The sequence below is a fragment of the Pseudorca crassidens genome, chromosome 18 (assembly GCF_039906515.1).
Source record: "Pseudorca crassidens isolate mPseCra1 chromosome 18, mPseCra1.hap1, whole genome shotgun sequence".
Lineage (NCBI taxonomy): Eukaryota > Metazoa > Chordata > Mammalia > Artiodactyla > Delphinidae > Pseudorca > Pseudorca crassidens.
In genome coordinates, this window is record NC_090313.1 from 13571700 (window position 1) to 13589752 (window position 18053).

Consider the following 18053-nt stretch of genomic DNA (forward strand, 5'->3'; position numbering starts at 1 on the left):
TATCACTCCATTATCTTAAAATGAATAACTTACCCTTGCATTATCTTGCTATAGTGTAACACACCAAGTTTTTGCTTAAAATAATTGCGGGCAAGTGTCCTGTCAAAATATGTGGTAAAATATAAGTCAATCATTATTTCTTGATTACTTATCAAAATATGAGTGTTATATTTGAGCCACCAGAATCAACAGTGAAGGCAGATTGCAAAAGAACTAAGAATCAAGAGGAAAGTTTTAGGAGAATTGAAACCAAAGAGCATCTGATACCTCATTTTAAACTAGTAATGTGAGTAAGTGAATTAAAATTAAGAGCTCACATGGATTTGAAGTGAAGCTTCATATCTGAGCTTTTTTGGCAGGCATGTTTCAAGAGGATTTTGTTGGTGAATACAGTGTTGAACTAGCATTTTAGAAGTCTCATATACTGTGTAAAACTTACATGCTTTTTGTGGTTTCTTTAGTAACAGCTACACTTCTTTCACGGAAAAGACATACTGTCTCTTTTAAGATCCAACTTTTGTATTGTAGTCGTAAGAAATCCCTAGGTTTGTCAGGGGTTGAATAGAGCCAAGAAGCATCAAACTTCCTCTCTTTGTATGGATCATTACAACCTGTGTATTACCTTGTATTACAGTGGAACTGAAAAACCATTCACTTTGCAAGAAGTAAAGGCCCAGTGACTTTTTTTTTTTTTTTTAAGAAATTTGCATTGGGATTGTGGGTCCAGAATGTATCTTTAAACAACTGCTTTCATTTCTTAGGTCCCCAAAAGTTGAGAAGCTCTGGACTGGAGTGCATCTGATAGAAGTTGTCACAAAAAAATAGTGAGTCGGTGCCCAGTTACTCCACTTAGCATAATAGAGAGAGGACAGGTTTTTTAAGACATTTCTCAGTTTATTTCCCCTGACCTTTCATCAGTGCCAACTTTCTTGATAAGGAGAAGTGTAGAGACTGCAGCTCTTGGAGTAGTGTAGCTCGTTTATGTTTCTCCTAATGACAGGCCTCAATTTTCATTCTCAGTGCTACCATAAAGGTAGATTTTTAATCAATAAGACTCAAAAAAAAACATGTTAAGTAGGAGCGTATTTTCCTACCTATTCTGTCTTGGTAGTGACCTGATTTGAGGCTCTATGTGAAAGAGAAGAATTAGCTGCTAAAAGAAAGGATGTTGGGATGTGCAGAGAATTTTGAAGATTTGGGTGGGAATTGGGTGTGTATCTCCTGATCTCTTAATTGTGTTCATTGCTATGCTAGCATGAACTATCTATTCTGAGAGTGATTTTAGAAATAAAATGTCTCCATTCATTTGTTTGTGGGAAAGACAAAATAAAAATGAGATAAAATAAAATTGAATTTTCCCCAAGAGCTGTAAATCTGTATGATAGTGAAAGCTTAACAGTGTACACTGACACTTCAGGGTCTCTTTAGCTTCAGAAGTACATTGCTGGGAGAAAAAAAAAAAAAAAGAAAAGAGAAAGACTACATTTCTCCTCTCCCCTCTGAATCTGAGAATTATCTCACCTATGCCCATATATCCTCAACTGTCACACTTGTGTTACCATGGAAACCCAGCTCCTTTCTTTGATTCAGTGAAAGATGTTGGAAAAGGTGGGATGAAGTGGGAAATACACTGAATTCTGGGACTTTCTGACAATAGCAAGAAGCAAGTATGCAAGGAATTTAATGTAAACAAGTTAGTAGAGGGCATTCGTAGTATGACCAGTGCTTTTCTTGGCTATAAGACCCTGATTCCTTTTGCTTCCTGTAAAAGCCTACATATCTCTGATTAACCATAAAGGGGAAGGACAAGTCAAATACATTTAGCACCTATGAAATGCTACTGGTAATTACAAAGAGAGCATAAAACATTTTCTTGGCCTCTCAGGCTCCTAATACAGTTGAGAAACAGAAGTATATGTGAAGAGTGGAAAGGAAGGGGCAAAATAATTGTGTGTCTCTTTTGAAAATGTGATATGTCTCAGCACTTTAGAAAAGAAAAAGAATTAGAATGCAGAAATTGAGTATGTAAACAAATCAATGAAAGAAACCTTTTGATAGAGAAAAGAAATTTTTCTTTTTTTAAAAAATTAATTTATTTTTGGCTGCATTGGGTCTTTGTTGCTGCGTATGGGCTTTCTCTAGTTGTGGCGAGTGGGGGCTACACTTCATTCTGGTGTGTGGGCTTCTCATGGTGGTGGCTTCTCTTGTTGCTGAGCATGGGCTCTAGGAGCATGGACTTCAGTAGTTGCAGCACATGGGCTCAGTAGTTGTGGCTCATGGGCTCTAGAGTGCAGGCTCAGTAGTTGTGGCGCATGGGCTTAATTGCTCTGTGGCATGTGGGATCTTCCTGGACCGGGGCTTGAACCCGTGTCCCCTGCATTGGCAGGTGGATTCTTAACCACTGTGCCACTAGGGAACTCCCAAGAACAGAAATTTTTCAATAGGCAATTTTCAGCAGAAAAAAAAAATCCATGAAGGAAAGGCTTAATGATTAAAATATAGGGGAGGAAAAAAAAAAAAAGAAAAACCCTGAAGAATCTTAAGAGCTTAAAGGTCCTGAGGAAAATAGCTCTAGTGTAATTTTTTGAATATAGAGGACCAGTCACAATGTTGCTTGCATACCCTGCAGTTTCCCTTTACTTTTGGGAAAAAAAAAAAAAGGGATGAATCAGGATTGATCATTGATGGTAGCGCTTTCCGTTCTGTACATAGTTCAGAAGTAGGCACGTGACTCAGTTCTTGCCATTGGTCTGGGAAGAAGGCTGCTAGGCTGGGGGATTTCTGGGATTCTGACAAGAATGAGTTAATATCCCCACTTTTGACATCATTTGCTTCCTGCTTTGCTCATTGAAATATGAGTATGTGGCCACCACCTTTGGGCTGTGATGCCTTATGGGTGAGTTTGAAAACCAACAAGCTTTGGATGGTTAAGAAGGAAGGGAAGAACCTAGTCCTGGATGACAACATTGAATGTCAAACCTATGTTGGAAATGCCCACCTTTGGACCATGGTTAAGTAAACAGCTAGTGTCCTTTGTTTTATGTTTGTTAGTTTAAGTCTGCTAGGTTTTCTGCATCTTGCAGGCAAATACATCTCAACTGTTACACAGAGTGTTAGGGATTTGAGACAAAATGGTGTTTTAAAAGATCAGCAATCATTTATGAGCACTTTCATTCTACTAATGAACTGCATGGTATTTCCAAGACATTATAATATTTATTGAGCACTTACTATGTTTATTATTCTAGGCCCCGAGGATACAACAATAGACAGATAGCCAAAAGAGCTTGAATTCTAGGAGGAGGTACAGACGTTATAAACAGAAGAGGCAGGCATTAAGCAACTGTTACACATTTACATTATGTAATAACAGCTATAACTAATGCTAATAAGGAGGAAAAAAATCAGGGATTACAAGGGTGTGTAATAAAATAAAATATAAATAATAGAATATTACAAAATATATAACTAAATAACTGAATAACATTACAGAAACACTTTTCCAAGTACATGGTAATAGTATGTATCATTTATACATGAATTCCTAGAGGTCAAGAGAAACATAATAACCTGGAGTGGGTCTGGTCAGGGAAAGCTGTCTGAGAAAATTAATATGGAGCCATGTTTTGAAGGAAGTGGCCAAAGAATAGACTAGGTGGGGCAGAAGATGAGAGAGCAAAAGAAGAAAGCAGGAATGAGGCAGAGTGAAATAAGGGGAATACAGAATCACTTGATTCCTTAATTCCCTATAGCAACGCCATTCTAGGGACAACTATCAGGGAAAAAATCAGAAGCCAGAAGTCTCAAAGCAAGATTATAAAAAGTATGAAAATAATATAGGAAAAAACAATACAGAAGAAGAAGTAGAAGAGTACAAAGGTACATTTGAACTTAAGGCATTGTTCAAAATAATGAATAATTTATAATGTGGGTGTCATGAAAAAATTGTCATAAGGGGTAATTATGGACTTGAGGACATCATGAAAGAGGGATTCACACTTTCACAAATAGAAGCAGGAAGAAAAATGAAGAGTAGCAAAAAATGAAAATAAACAGGAAAACCATTTTTGCTTATAGTTATTTTTTTCATGGTAGCTGTTATTGACATGCATTATGTAAAAATGAATGGGATTTGATTGAAAAGAAAAATTTCAACAGACCAGTAATATATAAAGATAGTCTTTTGGTAAATAATGTAACTTAAAATGTTTTTTGTAGAGTGCCTTTTTGTACCTTGCCATAGAAAAATCTTTTCAATAAAGTAGCTGCAAGGAATAATAAATTATAGCTTAGTGATGCATTTTGGAAGTAAAGAAACACATAGATGTACCAAATGTAATAGTATAGCAGCAATAAATAACCTGTAATAAAAATAAGAAGTTTGTCAAACATTACGTGGTTTTTGGTCAAATATAATTGTAGTAATTTTTCTAATGCTATTTTCTGTACAAATATAAGAACATTTTAAAATTAAGCCACAGTAGGCATATGAATATCTTGATAGTCATAATAATGTAACTAATTTTTTACATTAGTTACATTATTATGAATAATAAAAATGTTTTGCCATTTCCAAATCTCTTTCCCACATATCCAAGAAACTTTTTGTTTTTAATAAAAAATTTAAAAATAATTAGGAGCAACTCTACTAATATGTGATATGAAGATGCTGAACTAGCCTTACTGCTCCTTCCTCCTAGATGGCTGGAGTAATATGGAGGGTGAAACACCCTGCAATGAAGAAGACTATGGGAAAACCCAGGAATGAGGGTTTTTTGTTGTTTTGAAATTGTCTGGGACTAGAATAGGGTAGTGGGGATGTGGGCCTGGGGCAATAAGCAGCCAGCCACGCTGTGGGAGAATAAAACAGGGAAAGAACTGTTGAAAATCTGCTAGTACTTCTCCTTTCCGCTGCCTTGGGAAAATCAGTGCCTGCCCCTGCATGCATTGTGACTCTGAGCTCTGGGCCATGTAGACTCCATAAGGAAATCAGGGCCGCACAGAAGCCCTGTGCTTGTGAGGAGCCAGGAAACTCCTTGGCTCCCAACCAACTTAGGGCAGTTGCCCACCAACACCTCCTTCTCTAACTTCCCTGGCAGCTGGCGAATCACAACCTAAGGACTGCTCCTCCTGAGGTTGCTTCTCTCTGGGGAAACAGAAGGTGAATTCTTGATCTAAGAAGTGATTGGCTGTGATTTTCTTGGGTTTAGGGTTCTTCACTGCAGAGCTCATTTACTCTCACCCCTGAGCAACTTGGCGTGTCTCAGACTGGGGTCTAGTAAAATGATGAACCATCCTTGTTTACCTAGGACTGCCCTGGGTTTAGTCTAGCATCCCAGAAAACCCCTAAGTGCCAGTGGGTCATCCTCAACCTATCCTCAACACATTTCCAGAGGAAAATGAATGCATGTGCAAATTAGATTATTTTGAGAAGTACAGTTATTTTAAAAGACACACACACACACAAATAGTAGATTATGGTTTCCATCAGAAGCATAAACATTAGAATGGACCACAATTTATAAATTAGCCTGATAAACATACTAAAAAAAGATAAGGGATAATGTTAGCTGTATGAAAACAAACAAACAAAAAGGAACCAAATGGCCATATTACAAATGAAATATATCGTAGCTGAAATAAAGAACAAGAGAGATAGGATAAGATAGCAGAAGAGACACAGTAAGGAGCACGTGAGAACATTGGAAGACCAGAGTTCATCTCCCAAAAGGAAGAAGGGAAGTGCAGAGAAGTAGAAAAGGGATAATGGAGAGCAGACGTAGAAGTGGCAGTATACAGATAATCCCGAAAAGAAAGAGAAGGAAAAATAAATGGATGACTTTTTAGAGAAATGAAAGTGTTAAATTTCCAATAAATGAATGGATGGATGAATGAACAAATAAAAGACTTCAGATGGAAGGGCCCATGCAGTATCAAAGGAGAATGATATGGAAAACCCACACTAACAGGTTATAGGGAAATTTGGGAGATCCAAGACAGAAAATTCTAAAAGTTTACAGTATGAAAAATTAATATCAAATTAACATTGAACGTTTCAATAATAGCATAAGAAGCAAGAAGAACAATAACATAAGATTTTCAAAATATTGAAGGGAAAGGACTTAGAAACTGAAGTTTTATATTCAGCCAAAGTGCCATTCAGGTATGAGAATAAGAGATAATCTCAGGTGTAGAAAACCTCAGAAATGTCGCAGCACAGAGATCCACACTGAAAACAGTGCATGAGTTCTTGAGGAAAAGGTGGTAAAAATCTAGATGATATTACACTAGAAAAGAGGAGCAAATATTTTAGTAAAATCAGTTGTCTTTAAAAATATCTAAGATGAAAGAAATGTCTAAGAGAAAATACATCCATAAATTTTCAGAATTAAAAGTCTAGATAATATCAGCCTGATGGGGGTACACCAAGAAGTTTGAGAACATGACAAAGGTGTTCTTGTCTTATTAAGGGGGATGTGTTATATATACATATATATATATAAATGTAATTATACATATATAATGTGTAATATGTATATGTGTATGTATTCACAAGAAGAAAAAAGGCAGAATAATATTAAAAAGTATTAAAAATAATAGAATTTTTAAATATTGAAAAAATAAGATATTCAAAATAGATCCTGAGATATCAATAATTATTAAAAAGCCAAACTCACCAGTTAAAAGGGAAAAAAAGGTCCATTTACATGCGGTTTACAGAAGGTACACCTAAAGGATAAGGACATAACAAAAATTGAAGGAAAAGTATGCTAGAAGTCCTATCAGGCAAATTATTAAAACAGGCAAAGGAAAGCCAGTATAGTGATATTAGTATCAGATTTAAACTCATTTTAAGTCAAAAGTATTCTTAGGCATGGGAAGAATTACTATATGATGATAATAGATTCAATACACCAAGAATTTTTACCATTATTTTACTAATAAAATAGCATCAGATTATATAAAGCAAAAACTAATATAACCGTAGGGAAAAGTGGAAAACTCCACTGTCATATTCCCTATAACCTAGCAATTCTAACTCGAGTCATATATCCAAATTAACTCTTGCGTGTGTTTAACCATAGCCATGTTCAAGAATTTTTAGCAGTTTTGTTCATAATAACAAAAACAAAAAACAAAATAAAATCCTGGAAACAACTTAGATGCCAATCAATTGGAGAGTAAATTGATGTATCATGGTATGTTCACAGTAGAGAATTTTATATGATGGTCAAAACATGAATGATAGTAATATGCAACAATATAGATGACATTGTTCTTTTTTTTTTTTTTTTTTTTTTTTTTGCTGTACGCGGGCCTCTCACTGCTGTGGCCTCTCCTGTTGCGGAGCACAGGCTCCGGACGCGCAGGCTCAGCGGCCATAGCTCACTGGCCCAGCCGCTCCGCGGCATGTGGGATCTTCCTGGACTGGGGCACGAACCCGCGTCCCCTGCATCGGCAGGCGGACTGCCAACCACTGCGCCACCAGGGAAGCCCGACATTGTACTATTTACTAAAAATAAAGTAAGCCCCAAAGGTTGCCCATAGCATGATGCCCTTTTAACAATGTTAAACGACTAAAATTTTTAAAAATATACTTTTTAGAAATGCAGTTAGACTATGTAAAAAAAGGAAAAAGGGAAATGATGAACACATGGAAAATGATGAATGTATTGAGTAGAGGGAGGCAAGGGGTTGAGATAATGGGGAAAATCTGGTAGTTTTTCCAACATTTAGGGCTTTTATTTTGGGGGGTAAGTTCACAGGTACTTAATTCATTATTTAAAATGACTAAAGAAATAATAAAAGTAGATCATGCATGAGTCAATAATAAGAATGTGTCATGGATCAAAGATTATTAATCCATATTATATGCCAGAGTTAAAAACAAACTGTATATAATGACTCAAATTCTAGAGATTCTAATACTTTAAGGTTGGAGTGTTGGGAGCAGAACAATAAAAGACGTAGAACAATATCCTTGCCTTTAAAGAGGTGAGGTACACTTTTCTCTCTCTCACTGTGATTATTAAACCTGCCACTCCCCAAACTTGGCATTCTCAAAGCGTCTGTTCCAATGTGAATGAAAGTGGAGGGAGTGGGCAAAGGAAGAGGCGCTGGGAGGAGGAGATGATATATAATTTATCCAAATATCTCTAGTAACTTTTCTAAAAACAAAGTATTATATGTCCCGCTCTCTCCAGTGAATTCCTTTCTTATCTTCTCGGAGCTTCTGACTCTGACTCTTGACCTATCTCATGCCATCTTACCTTCTAGCACATACACATTCATTTCATTTCATACTCTTATACTTTGGAATGCAACTTAGAGGAATGCAAAAAAAACCCTGGCCTTTGACTTCATACAGACCTGGTTTCACATGCTGAGCTCCTCCACTTCACAGGGTGGGTTACTCAACCTCTGCGAGACTCAACTTATCTGTAAACTATAAGAATTGTGTTTATTAGTTGGTGTGGCATGTGATGTAGTAATCCCTAGGCATAAAAAAAGTGAAGTTTTTGTCAAATCTATACATGCCTAAATGAGGAACCATATGATTTCCATTCCAAAGTGTCATAATTAGTGATTTCTAGGCAATAGTGTCAGGAGACTTTCCATAATATCACATGTAAAGAGGAACATTAAACAGGGCCCTAAAAATGAGCTTTAGAACTGACATCTTCAGCACTACACTCAAGCGCCAGGGTGAAGAAGTTCCATAAGGCAGTATTCATTCAATAGATCTCTATCAAGTGCAAACTATAAAATAGGCACTGTTCTAAATGCTGGAGATACAGCAGTGAATAAAGTTGATTCAATGTCTTTCTCCCATGGAGTGCAACAGTCCAATGGGGGAAGACAATGAAGAAGTAGAAGAGTCAAAATAACGAGGTAAAATTAATGTTTACAATGTATTTTACTTAACCCAATCTATTTAAAATATTATAATTTAAATATATAATTAAGATAAAAATTATTAATAAGGTGTTTTGCTTTTTTTTCATACAAAGCCTTTGAAATCCAGTGTGTATTTTACACTTACAGCATTCAGACTAGACACATTTCAAATGATCAATAGCCATATGTGGCTAGCGGCTACCATATTGGACAGAACAGTTCCAGGTGATAGACGATGGTTCAGGGGAGCAATGGAGAGATTTGAGACATTGTTTTGTGGGTGATGCTGACAAGCCTAGATGATGGTTTGGATGATGGCGTGATAGAAGAAATCAAGGAGAACTTTTAGATTCTTGGCCTGAACATACTGGTCTGTGTGGTTGGGTCCGATTTTCAGAATGACTTTGCTTTGGATCCTTCAGATTTTTACTTGGCTGATTCCTTCTCATTTCCCAGGTTTCTTCTCATATGTCACTTCTTTAGAAAGATCTTTCTTAACCACACAACCTGGAGTTATCTCCAACCCTACAACATGCTTTTAGATTACTGATTTCTTTTTTTTTGCGGTACGCGGGCCTCTCACTGTTGTGGCCTCTCCCGTTGTGGAGCACAGGCTTCGGACGCACAGGCTCAGCGGCCATGGCTCATGGGCCCAGCTGCTTCGCGGCATGCGGGATCCTCCCGGACCGGGGCACGAACCCGTGTCCCCTGCATCGGCAGGCGGACTCTCAACCACTGCGCCACTAGGGAAGCCCTACTGTTTTCATTTTTGTACACTCATCATTACTACCTGAAACTGCCATTTTGATTATTTGTTTATTGTCTGTTTACTCCACCAGACTCTAAGCTCTTCTCTCTTGTTCATTGTAATCCTCAGTACCTAGATCAGTGCCTAGTACAAAGCTTAATACATGTCTCTTGAATAACTGAAAGGAATTTAGATAAACAAATTTTACTTTTTTACCACAAACTTATAAAGATCAAAATAGAATTTAAAAAATTCCAGAAGTCAAAAGAGAGTTAAGAAGATACCTGTGTTATAGAAAAAGCAAATTCTTACGACTTGACTTGCATTATGCTGTCTGGTTTCCAAGATTAGCATTCAAGACCACCTACTGTGTGCAAGGTGCTGTGCTGGGAATTAAAGGTGACTTCTTCCTTGTCATATGTATATATAAACTAGCCATAATGTTAAAGATTAGGCTTTGCTTTGAAAAGGGACTTATAAAAATGTAGGTACAGGATTATTTAGAATACATTTCCATGTATGCTCTGTTCTCTGACATCTTTTTTTTTTTTCTGATTTATGTTTAGTTTGTGAGTTTCACAGTTCTCGTCACACATGTGACAGATGTGTGGTTAACCTGATGGCTTTGAGTTAGGACATAATTTTCCAAAATAACTTTCTCCATTTGAAGTAAGGGCAACTGCTAGTTTCTTGCTGGGGGTTACAATATTCTATCTTTTTACACAGTAGGTGAAATATTCTTTTGTCGGAGATTAGTCAGTTCATATAGACATGGATACTGGAGATAGAATTTCCCACTCACCGCTTGTGACCCCGAGTGTAACCCTGAGCAGACTTCTGTCTTAACATCAATAGTACATTATTGCAGTGTCTCCTCTGCTGACTGAGACAGGGACAGTGTTTTGTTCATTTGAATGTTAGTAGCATTCAGCACATTGCATAAAACATCTCGGGAACTCATACAACATTTGCAAATACCTGTAACTGCACAACTGAACTCTAATTTTGCTTCTGAAAATCCTGTATTTAACATACAGAGAAGATGAAAACAGGGGAAAAAAATGGAGAAAAAAATGGAAAAAAATATCAAGGAGAGGGAGATATAAATATTTCTCTAAAGCTCACCTTATCCCCCAAAGAAACTTCCAGCTTAAAAAAAGAAAGTCCACAACAGGCGAGGTAGGCATCGATCTGTGGGTTTGAATGTAGAAGTGCCAGGAAGAATTTGAAAAATCACCTCTTGTATCAGCTGACTGCTGCCTGAAATTCTGCGCTTAGGGTTTTGGTCTTTTGATGTAAAAGCTTTTTTTTTTTTTTTCCAATTATAATGTAAGTGGCAGATACGCAGTTAAATTGCACCATTATCCTATAAACTTTAGGATATTCAGCTATGCTTATCTGGCAGGAAGAGAAAACAGGGAGAATAAAGTAGAAGAAAATAAGTCAGTGCATAAGTCATGGCATGAATGTGTGCCCAGAGTGAGCATGAGGAGGCCACGGGAATCCACTGTATTGATATTTTGCATCATATGCTATTTTTTTTTTTAATGAGAAGATTAATCTCTTCACATGGTATGACATGAACAGTGCCAGGCTTAACAATTACTAGATTCTTAAATTTGATTCAAATGCTCTCTTTTTTTCAAGCGGATGTGAGAATTTTCCAAACTTTGGAGCTGTATCTTTCATCTGATTCCATCAATTTCTCTTCTGCTTCTCACTCTATTGTGTTAAACAATGGTTTGGGGCACCTTGGGGAAGACAGATCAGAGCCACAGTGGAAGGTCCATCCAATTGTTCCTCTCAGCAGCCAGCCAGTTATCTTGTCAAGGAGAGTTATTCATCCTGCTTTCCAGGGTTATCGCCTCAAAACTCAGCTTCCTGCTTTTGCAGAACAATATATCCTCTTTTTATTATTACCCTAATTAATGCTTCTCACACAGCTTCACAAAATATTAGCACTCAGTGAAAATTAACCACATCAACTGACTGCACTAGTTGAGGAAGAAATATTGCTGCCTCTGTGCAATGGCACTGCTGGCAAAATTGACTCCAGTCTACATTTGAGTGAGAGAATCTCAGGAAGACATTTCAGGGGTATTAAACCTTTTCATTTTCCTTGGCATACTGGGTAGTTGAACAAAGTTAAGCCATCCTATAATGCAGGTTGCTTTGATTCTATTCTGTTGGGGACCGGTCTCTGGCATTTATAGGGTTTTTTTTTTTTAAATAAAAAATTTGACTATTTCTCATACAAACTAATGTTGTTTCCAGTGAAAATATTTATATATGTAAATTATCTAAGAAATATTAATCTGTTGGCATACTTAGATTATATGAACAACAATTAGCTCCAGGAATGAAATTAAGTCAGTTCTGCACTACATACTGACAAACTGAAAGGAGCTACAGTGGGCAATTTATGGTGTTGTCAGGTTATGATTATGGTACTCCAAAGAAAGAAATCCATGTAAAATAATTGCGAAAGGAGACCTAGCAATAGCATGTGTTACTAAGGTTTTTATGCTAAAGGTGCAAAGTTTCAAAGGGCTCAATGCTGTCTGGATATCAGGAAGCCTGGGGATTTTCTATCTGGATCTGTGACTTATGGGCTAGGGGTGGGGCTGAAGCTCAGTAAGACATTTAACCATGACTTGGTGAGTCACGTGTGTATGGGAGCTGGTCTTTATATAGTAATACTCCTCAAACCCTGGCTCTCCAAAAGTAGAAATAGAGAACACTAAGCCATTCGGGTCATCTACCTATTTCGTTTTTCCACTTCACTTGGTTTCAGAAAGCACTGAAGTACATTTCATAAATTCGTATAAGATAACCTTAAACAAAAATTAACTATAGTGATACATCTTCTAATTCCAAGAGTCAATGAGATCTTTCCGAGAAACCTTAACCTTATTTGTCCAAAAAAGTATTTATAGAAACCGTATTTCACATTGGAATACATCTATGTAATAACTTTCATCATGGCAGTCATACTTTGTCTTGCTTCCCGTGTGAGTGTCTGTGGGCGAGGTGTGCCCGGGTCCCACCCAGGTCTCCCCAACTAAGAATCTGGGGGACAGAGGGGCAGGCATGTGCTTACTGGAAATACTATATATGTTGAACAAAATCCTCTAGATGATTCTGTCATGCCCTCATGGTGAAAATCAATGTAACAATATTAGTTCTGCATTTTTGAAAGGAAAAATCACACTTTTAAGAGGTGATCCTGCAAATTGCTACTGAGGATATCAAATAAGAAGATTACCTACCCCAAATCCAGAGCCTAGTTCAAATTCCACGTCCCCATGTGTCCCTCAAACTAGAATTAATCTCTCTTTCTGTATTCCCCAAACACTCCATACTTTTCTTTTGATACGTACTGTAATTTTTCTTGTATTATATTTATTTTATCTCCATCTGTTCTCTCAGCTAGTACGTGGACTGATGCATGTTTGCAGCAGGGGAGATAAAGGTGGAGAAGCTATAATTTTTTTCCTTATCTTTCTAATCTTTATATTGCTTTGGCTGGTCAATAGTATATATTCAATAAATGTGATTGGATTGGATTAAATATGAAATATTAAGTGGTATTAAAATTATGATCAAGTTCAAAATTATTGAATTGTTATATTATCCTCTCTATTAAAAGGTGTCATAGCACTTAAGATCAATGGTGTTTTAAAATTTTGAACTTAAACTCTGAACCAGCTAAAATCATAACAGGAGGGATTTTTAAACAATATAATTCTTCAAAAAGCAGTAAAATAGGCTTAATTCACAAGACTCATCATAACTGAGTCACATCCTTTAGGTAATCATTTGCTGATTTTCTAACCAAATCCTAGTACTGAAACACTAACAAACTCTGGATCTGACAGAATAGTGGAAAATACAGAAAAGCTCCCATTTTTTATCTCATTGCATGTAAAGTCATTCTTAAAAGGAATCACATCAAATTCTGTTTTAATTAAAAATAGCCAATAAGAAAATTCTAATTAGGTAAAAAAATAAACAAGCAATTATAAAACAAATCAGCAAGGCAAATGAGTTTTAAAGATGTGAGTCATCAAGGTTAAAATAATATTAGGACAATTTATAAAAACTTGAACAGCCTTTGATATAGTTTTGTCTGTGTCCCTTAAAGTTTCAGGATCTTTTATTGTTGTTTAGAGATCAAGGACGTCTGAATAGTAGGACTTGGACAAGCTGCCTAAGGAAATATTTATTATGATTTTAATTCCTTTATTAAAGACCCCCTCTTTCCTTCCAGCCTGAGGTCTGGCGTAGACAGGATACGAAAGCTTAGCGGTGGTGGTGGGCACAGAAACTCCACGGGGACTCAGACTAGAATAGCCAGATGGAGAGTTCCCTGGCAGTCCATGGTTGGGACTCCACGCTTTCACTGCCGAGGGCGAGGGTTCAGTTCCTGGTCGGGGAAGTGAGATCCCCCCAAAATAGAATAGCCAGATGACAGCAGACAGGGTAGAGAAAAATGAATGCCAGTTTCCTCTTGTGAGTGCACAGTGGGTGCCTTGGTTGGGGCCCTTGGCCCCATAACTCTCATGAATTACACAATCTGATCTTCTGCACAGAAGTTTTCAGAGGCACAGTTGAGTGTGCTAAAATGGCATCCCAGGATGTTTCTGTGCACCCACAAGCCCAGCTTATTTCCAGATGTATTTGGGAAAAATCAAAAACAGGCTTCCTTGGTACTAGAGAGATATAGTAAAAATGCAAATGACCATTTTGTATCCATTTATATATTTCTTTGGGAATATTCATTCAAGTCAGGCTCCTGAGGACCCATGTTTACAGCGTATGAGTTCTCTACTCATAGCTCGTGGGCACACCATGTCTAGCTCAGAGGCAGTCAGATTTGTTTCCTCCTGGGACTTTAGAATTGGAGTCTGCAGCTGGGCACTTGAACTAAGAAGTGATGGAAAGCTACACTGAGGAGGCCTTTTTTTGGGGCTCTATATACAAATAAATCAGAGAATGCCAGTCTACAGAGAAAAGCCAAAGAATGAAGCAGATTCATAAAAAGAGGTAGAGAAAAAGCAGTGATGACCTGCTTAGTTCCAGAGGTGACAGCTCACTCAGTTTCTGAGAGGTGTCCTGCTTATGAGGAAATCCAGTCACATTTCCTGCCATTGCCATGTGAGATGCCTCTCCCACTCCAACGTTATACTAAATTTTCCTTTTCCTTAAGTTAATATCAGTGGGTTTCTATTGCTTATAACCCGAAGACTCCTGACAAAGACAAGATTATTCCATTAGGATGTGTTCCCTTAAGCCTCAATTAGGTTTACATTGGAAATGAACAGCATTCTGCTGTCAATTTGTCAGCATTAATTATACGTTATGGCCCAAGCACTGTTCAGAGCCTAATTGCATATAGCTTGTGACAGCGACTCTTGGAGCTGCTGCATGTTGGTTAGTTAGAAGTTCCAGCTATATTCCCTGGAGAATATAGCGTGTCCTTTCTGTAATGGAAATATTGTCTCTCATGCATGTCATTTTTTGCATTAATAACAAAATGCAACACAAAAGCTCCAGGCAATAGCCAGGTCATGCAACTTGAGGCCTGGGATGCAGCTTATCTCACAGACCTAGGCATAGAGGCGGGGTGCCAACTCTCCAAACATGGATAGGCGATGCAGATTTGAGTATTTCCTGCAGCTATTCATATAGAGGAGGTGTTTTGCTTCAACTTACCATTTGTTCATGTACTTGTCTTCTGGAGAAACTAAAAAATAATATGAAATTATCTAGTTCCGCTGTAAGACAGCATCTGGCTTACCCAGAAAACAGTTGTAGTTTCTCTTGTGAATACAGGGAATTCCTCATTGTCCAACCTGAGGTGAAGGGCATGTAGGGTTATAGCCTAAGTCATATTTGTAAACTTACCATCATCTCTAAAATAGCTTCATATTTAACTTTTAAATCAATTTGTAGGTGAAACTCTCAGACTATACCATTCATCATCTAAATTTGAATACTTTTGAGAGTAAAATGGGATGCTGTTAATAATAAAGCTAGGACACCAAGCATAAATTGGGGCTGCCACAGGCAAACTGTATGATACAGTCACCCTACACTTGGCCTTCGTATTCAAGTTTCTGAGTGACTTAATTTTAACATAGTCATGTTGGTAGCAATGATAAAAATCATCTAGCTAACATTATTACATTAGACATAGTGCTGTTTGTTTTATTTATCTTTATTTTCACAGTGGTATGTTTGTTTTTGTTTTGTTTTGTTTTGTGGCATGGGTTTTGAACACATCGAATTTTAGCTGCCATTTTGGAGACTTGCCCGCACTCCCACCACTGGTCACTATCTGTATAAACGGAGGCATCTCTGGGGCATCCGTCGCTTCACCTTTAAGATTAAGTGGATTATATTCCAGAAACCTAAAGTTCCTTTCAGCTCTTAACAGTCTATAATACACTTTTTTTCTTTGTTTTTAAATTTTTGGCCGCACCATGCAACTTGTGGAATCTTAGTTCCCCGACCAGGGATCGAACCTGGGCCCTCGGCAGTGAAATCGCGGAGCCCTGACCACTGGACTGCCAGGGAATTCACACTTAACAGTCTATAATCAGTGATATATACATCTAAGAATTCTACTTTTTTGGAGACATTTTGATTATTTTGATTCAGGTCACTCCTTAATACAAAATAGAAACTATGTATGTCCATGGATAATATTATAAATATGTTTTATACACATATAGTTAATATGAAAGTAATTTTTTTTTTTTTTGGCTGCATCGGGTCCTAGTTGTGGGATCTCTGTTGAGGCATGTGGGATCTTCCGTTGCAGCGTGTGGGCTCTTCGTTGCGGCATGCCAGCTCCAGGGTGCATGGGCTCTGTAGTTGGGGCCCCCGGGCTTAGTTGCCCTGAGGCATGTGGGATCTGAGTTCCCCGACCAGGAATCAACCCCGTGGCCCCTGCATTGGAAGGTGGATTCTTTACCACTGGAGCACCAGGGAAGTCCCTGAAAGTAATCTTAATGATGCATTTATGAAGTTGCACTGACAGCATGGTGTAGCATCAAGCCCCTGGACTAGAATCTAACCACTTATTTCCTCTGTGAAAGGTACTTAGCCATCTGGATCCTGAATACCTTCAACTATAAAATGGGAAGAAGAATAGCTACTTTTTGGTGATACTATGAGGATCAAATGATGTGTAGTACGTTAAAGTATCCTCTGTATACCAGGTAAATAGATGTATACAATCCGTAAATGCAGTCCTTGTTCCTATTAGAATGTTAGTGTTATTATTGAATATCTGTATCATTAATGTGGACTGCTAATGGACATTTCTACTCTCAATATTGGCTTTTACTGTTAGAGGCATATTTACATTAGGTAAAAGTACATCCATAATTATATACTTTATTAGAGTCAAACATTCCTGGGCCAAAATACCTTCTCTCACCTTCTGAATATATGACCTTGGAAAGGTTACTTAGGCTCACAGAGTCTCTATATTCTATCTGCAAATGATGAATGAGTAATGTATATAAGTCACATGGCACAAGGCCTAGTTTATGTGAACTATCATTACTATTATTATAGTTAAGATAGTATTGGAGAATAGAAGTCAAGGTCTCCATTTAAGGTGGGGAACAGAGATGTTTCCATAAGAGGAACTTTATATAGTGCGTGTAGACTACGGAAGTGTTTAAAAGTGAAGAATGGCAGTTGAGACAACAAACCCACAGACACTTCGTCAGCACTGTTGTTCCCACTAGGCAGATCTCATTCATGGTCATCGTTGAGCCATCTATCATGGACTGGCCACAATGCTGTGACTCCTAAGAATTCAGATTTACAGTAGGGTTGCAGATATGTTTTCCTATACAGGGCTTCTGCCAGTGAAATCAAAGGCTTGGATTGATGAACTCTGCAAACAGTGTTAAGTTGCTCTTAATCATTTTATTGATGAGGCAGAACAGTCTGATGAGTAATAAACCAATTTTGCCTGAGCCCTACCTGCTCCTCTTGTAAACACTATTTGGAGGAACCCACTCCTATAATTTGTTGATAAGAAATCAAGTATGGAGTGTTGACGATCGCATTTAGAGAATTATATCTGTGATATTAATGAGGACAGGCAACATGGATGATGATGATGATTTACCTAACATGCATCAGAAACAGACTTGACAACTTGATTTTACCCTCATTGTCTCAATTAATTCTAATTAAATAAATGCATGACTTAGACAAGGGTCAAAAGTTATCATTGCTTAGTAAAGATTCTGAATTTTCTGGTGCCAAGAAACATTTGCCTCAGGTTATTTTCAGCTGAGTCTACAGCTTGCTGTACAATTATTTTTGAGGAGAAGGATCTAGATTTAGGAGATTTTTGGCCAACTTCTGGTTCTCGATTTAT

General features: G+C 37.5%; 1 long non-coding RNA gene across 1 annotated transcript in view; it reads left to right on the plus strand.

Annotated features, from left to right (window-relative positions):
- The window catches only part of LOC137210886 (uncharacterized), an 88327-nt gene that overhangs the window by 1681 nt on the left and 68593 nt on the right, over positions 1 to 18053 (plus strand). Inside the window, exon 2 of the long non-coding RNA XR_010936770.1 lies at positions 762 to 824. This is a non-coding gene — a long non-coding RNA (uncharacterized lncRNA). The remainder of the gene's footprint in view (positions 1 to 761; positions 825 to 18053) is intronic.